We start from the raw sequence: 6,000 nt of genomic DNA, 5'->3' as shown, positions 1-6,000 counted from the left end.
TGGCATTTCCTGGGCATTTGCCCATCTCCGACTTGCTTGTGACTTTTGGACTTGGTCCCCTTGTTCCACAGGTACCCTAGATTGGAAATCCACAGTTGTTGCATTGCTGGTTTGTGTCTTTCCTGCATTATTCCTCTAACACGACTTCTTTGTCCTTAGGGGAACTTTAGTGCACTTTGCACTCACTTTTCAGGGTCTTGGGGAGGGTTATTTTTCTAACTCCCACTATTTTCTAATAGTCCCAGCGACCCTCTACAAGGTCACATAGGTTTGGGGTCCATTCGTGGTTCGCATTCCACTTTTGGAGTATATGGTTTGTGTTGCCCCTATCCCTATGTTTCCCCATGGTACTCACTACAAGCCAGTCCAGCCTCCTACACTCAATTTGTTACTCTGGGAGCAGTGGCTCTGATCATGCCTCACCTTCACAGTTCCTACTAGGAATCGCAGGAGAGCAGCTAGGGCCTGCTGACACCAGGGTCACCAATCACTCTCCATAGTCCCTTGCTACTGTAGACCTACCATACTGGGGTCATGCTGCACCTTGCTCCTCCTGGAGTGTCTCTTCCTGCAGGGTTGTCCATCAACTTTCATCTTTCAGCAGGTATTCTGGCTTCAAGGCAATTCACAACAGGTGATCAGCTCTTGCAGGGATACCCTTCAGTGATGACCCCTCACCTCTGGTAAGCTTGCTTTCAGGTAGACACCAGCTCTGGGTGCATAGCACTCCTCTGAGTACTCCATGGAGCACCCCTTTCTTGGTCAAAGAGATGGAAGAACCGGAACAAAATTTGAAGAGTGGATCCCAATTTTATACAGTGTGAAAGCCGAATTAATTAGTAATAAATTTGCATTGACTAATAACTAAGAATTTACATGAATTGGGCTAACATAGTGGAAGATAGTATGCTTTGGAGGATGTGCCCACTTGAGTGGCCACCATCCATGTCCGACAAGTAATAAAGAATTCACACTTATAGTTTAAATAATGTGCATATGTAGAATAAAATGTACTAGTGGATCGTAATAATGTATTAATATTATGTATTTGCTTAAACATTTTAGGCATTGAGTAATTGTGAAGTTTTGGGCCTAATCAGTAAAGCCTCATGTTAAGTTTCATGGCATAAATAAATGTTTGTAAATGTTTAGTGAAAGCAGAGAATTGATATTGTTCATTGTTCACATGGTGCTGACTAAGCGACTTGTAAATGTCTTACATTTTCTTGTGAGAATTGTCTGCTGAATCGTACGGTGCTACAAATTGATACTAATGTTTCCATGATGCGTTAGAAGTGAATTTTCCCAGGCCTGGACAATGGCCACACTGATTGGAGTTATGATTGCAATTAAAAAGTTACTTGACGAAGCTGATGATGGGAGCATGAGAAGAGGACCCAATCATCGACGTGTAAAAGACTGTCTAGTTATATCATAGATTTAAAATTTAGGCCCATGTTTATACTTTTTTGTGCCGCATTTGCATCACCTTTTGACGCAAAAGTAGCGCAAACTTACAAAGTACAATTATATTTTGTACATTTGTGTCGCTTTTGCGTCAAAAGATGACGCAAATGCGGGGCAAATAAAGTATAAATTCGGGCCCTAGTGTCTATTGGTTCTACTGTGAAAGCATGATATTCTGACCAATGGCGATGTGGGAAAATGCCCTATGGATTTTAGTATATCCAGACTACACTTTGCAGAGTTTTTCAGTTCAGTTCAGTTAGTTTGTTCTTTGTCTTTTGTTAGAAGTTAGTTAGTCTATCTCATTCTCTATTCTTTAGCAGTCCTGTTTGAGAAGGTAAGCAGCGACTGATGTCCCTTTCCCTTAAATTTAGCCTATAACCTAATGCTATATGCTAGTGATGCAGATTTTTAGTTTGATGTCCTTTGTAAGTTGGTTCAGTTAACTTAGAGCCCAACCGTGGCTGAGCCAATCCACTTCCTTTGTCCCATGCCAACGCTGACCAGACGAATGTTCAATTGACGAATTAAAATTGCAGCTTCCTGATCTATTCAAGAGAGGTATAACAAAATGCAATTGTATATGTTATAGATGTTTGTTCTTTCTTTTAGGTACCAAACTCTATTTTGATAGAGCCCTCAACAAATGTTTTCCAAATTAACTTTTGACTAGAATTATTTTTGCATGAAGCCCAAACATGCTATTCTAATTAGAGGGTTAGTTAGAGTATCCACATTCAACAATTGTTACTAACAAGGATTGATTTTATTCAACTGTCAAGTCTAGATGTATGCCATTTCTATAGTTCAATTATTGTTGTTAATAAGCTGCACCAATATTCTTGAGTGTTTAATAATTAATGCTTTGGTTAGATTGAGATTCTTTCACCGCATTCGTCAGCCTGTGTTGTTTGTATATGCATACCATTTGGTTTTTGAGATTAACATATGTGATATTAGCATTGCTAATCTAGGAAAATAAACTTTCTAACTTTACTAATAGGTGTGGTTATTCTTGGCCACATGGGTCATAGTGCGTGACGATTACTGACTCAAAGTTTCTGAAAATTGATTTGTTGAACATGTTATGTGGTTGCTGATTAGATTGAGTAAAGATTGTGTGCATGGTGGAATTACTCTAAGCGTAGTCAAAAGGTCTATCAAACCTCTACCGCGTCCCCTTATAAATAAATTACTAAAGACCAAATAAGGCCAACAGTCAAAGCAGAAAGGAGATGTGGATCAACGTCTGCACTTTCAGAACAGGTTTGGGGTGGTTCTCTTTTAAAGCATCTCAGGCTGTTCTCCTGATACAGCCTTTGGGTGGAGTGATGCTTCTTACAAGGAGGGCCAGTCTCCAGCTTGGTACACCCACAGTAGAGGCACTAAGAGGTTGAGCTTTCCCCTCTTGGCTTCTCGTCAGCAGACTTAGGGCCAGATGTATCAAACGATTTTGCATTTCCAAACTGTGTGAATCGCAAAATTCCACCGTTTGTGAATGCAAAATCACCTTTCATGATTTCTGAAAGGAATTTGCAGTGTAATTTTAAGGAATCGCAAAAATAGCGATTCCTTAAACTTGCGACTCCATTTAGGGAATCGCAAATTGCGATTCTCTAAATAGGAAATCGCAAACAGGGAATATCTATTTGCGATTTTCAACGCATGTGTATCAAGCATTTCCTAAATGCAAATTAGGCATTCAGGAAATGCAATTACCACCAAATCCAATTTGGTGGTAAGCGTGTGCAATTTTTAAAAATGCATTATAAATGCATTTTTAAAAATGACATGTAGCATGTTCACATGTCAGCAAATATTTTTTGGGGGTGCCTCAAAGGGGGCCTTATGCCCCCAGCACCCTGGGGTTTGCATTACCTAATTTGCAAATTCCTAACTGGAATTTGCAAATTAGGTAATGCTAAACCATTCGCACCTATGGGCCTACAGGTGCATAGGGATGAATGGAGTCCCATTCCCTAATTGCGATTCGGTAATAGCGATTGCGAATTTTAAGAAATTGCTATTACCGTCTCGCAATTTTCATACTTCCTATTTTGCATTTCCTAAATAGCAATTTCTTAAAATTCGCTTTTTAAGAAATGCAAACTGGGAGCTTGATACATCTGGCCCTTAGAGTGCTTAGGAAAAGATAAAAGGCTGGCCTAACCTACAGGGTCCTTTTTTAAACTTGCACAACATTCTGCATTCCCACCCTTCACCCCCATCATCTATCAAATTCTAGTGCTACAAGAAGACAAATCCACTGCCCCTGCCAACAGAAAGCTTAATAGAATTTCTAAAGATGCCTTGACTCAACCAGCTTCAGTATTGTCAGTCTGGGAAGATATCCTCACCTCCACCTTTTGCAAATGGCCAGGTCAGGGGCATCCAGAATGGACCCCAAGGACCTCCTTTACTGAATAATACACACAGTGGATGTACCACACGGGCCGCGCACACAACCATGCACATTATACACTTGGGATGTTAACACTAGGATCTGGGATAGCAAAGAGAATTTGAACCTTATACAAGTAGGTCTGTAGGCCTTCACTCCAGTAACGCAGATAAAAATATTTGGGTTCCAGCTATGAATTCACAGTACATGGTTCTCTGCCATTACTGCTCTATGTACTAATCCCATTAGAGGGAAATTAGTCCATTCTCTGTACTATTAGGAAATGCTTGGTGCACACCTCCAGGCTACAGAACTGGTAAAAGACTTCACTCATGTCAGAAGAAAGGCTTAAAGCTCTTTGCACATGATACGAAAGTCTGAGGGTCAAAATCAAAAAACAGGATACTAGACATACATATTCAGATACTCAGGGGGGGAGCGCAACAAGGCAGTAAACCACACAGGTCACATTTTCATCCAAAAGCATTGAATAGGCATTAACATTTTTTCCTGTGGAATGTTTGTTACGAAATGGGCGACGACACGCATTTGGAGTGCCATCCCCTAGGTCTGACAGAAGTACAGAAAAAGGCACAAATGCATGTTTCACACATGCATACGTGTGTGCATGATGTCTGTCGTTCTTTGATGACTACTCTCAACAGCTGTCCTCTATATACTGTCTCAACGATGCCATTTGACGTGCATTATGTAAAAAATAAAAATAAGAATACACAAATGGGAAATTGAAACTAAGGAAGGCTGTTAGTCACGTACTTATAAGTGGAGGGCGATTGTTCGCTGAGGGGCATCTGTTTGCAAAACCTCTTTTTGATCATCTGGTAGAGCGGGGTAACACCGAAAACATTACCTGTTGAACAAGGAAGCTTTCGCTTAGGCGCTTGTTCTACTGATAACGCGTTTGCGATTTTCTTAATAGCTACAAAAAAAATCCACTTAAAAAAAGACTATTAAATGCCAAGCTTCTAATCATCTAAACAGAAAAAGTTTATGGTGAAAGCTGATTCTTCTTGGGATTGATCGAGGGCTGGTGAAGTTGCAGAGGCCTTTCCTAAACAGACAGTAGAAATGCGCTGTGGCAGAGGCGGTGCCAGCTCCAGTGCTTAATTTGTGAATAAAAACGTGCCGGTGCCCAAATCCCTCCTCTTAAGCACGCGGTTGCTGAAATTAAATGATTAAATGTGCGAACACGGAATACTGAGGCCGCGTAATACTGAATCCATCTCGGGCCTCATTAATTCATTTAAAGCCACTCCCTACCCCTTCAGCTAACTCTTGCAGCTTTCTGCTTTTTTCCATTGTGACGCTTTTTCGTTTTTCTCTTCTTCCATCTTTCCCATATGTCTCTTTTCCTGGCAGTAAATGCTTGAGGCAGAAAAAAAAGCACCGGCCCTCAAAAACAAGTGCAGGTGCCCTGCACCGGAATCAACAAGCACAAATTAAGTAAGCACTGGCCAGCTCTGGGAAGAAACCCCTTGGCAAGAGTCATTTACATGGATGTCGATTTTGTTTAACCTTTACCTTGCTGACCAATCCAGGTTAGGTGGGCGCAACATGTCCTTGCCAATGAATGCGGAGGAGCTCGCCTTAGTGGATCAAACAGCCACAGGCCTACAGAGGTTAATTAAAAGGCGGGGTTCCTCTAACTCTGATAATTTCTATGAGTTACTTAGATCAAGAATTGACTGCTTAGTGTCAGGAATTATAGATGTAAAATGCGCTATTTAGGACCGAGCCACGTACGGTATACGGCATTTTCCCTTTCACAATGCATAAACTCATCGCACTTTACACATTTTTATCAAAATGTATTCGGAGGCAATGCCAAGTGGAAATCTCCAAGCAGCCCCAAAGCTCTGGCCCGCATAACGCACCAACTTGTATTTCGATTCTGACAATTTTAAACTGTGGTGCGCGCAATAACCCTGCAGCTAGCCTCTCACTGTGAAAAGACATTGCTTTTCAGTATTTCGGCAGCCCAGGTTCCATTTCTGTTGTAGCATGTACCCAGCCAACAGGGGTGTAGGAGACAATAAATTTCTGGGGGGGACAGGGACAGCCTTGGGGGACTTTTAATCAACCCTATACAAATCGCTCGTTGTTTACGAACT

The sequence above is a fragment of the Pleurodeles waltl genome, chromosome 8, assembly GCF_031143425.1.
Source record: "Pleurodeles waltl isolate 20211129_DDA chromosome 8, aPleWal1.hap1.20221129, whole genome shotgun sequence".
Taxonomy (NCBI): Eukaryota; Metazoa; Chordata; class Amphibia; order Caudata; family Salamandridae; genus Pleurodeles; species Pleurodeles waltl.
Note: the sequence above shows the minus strand (reverse complement) of the source record.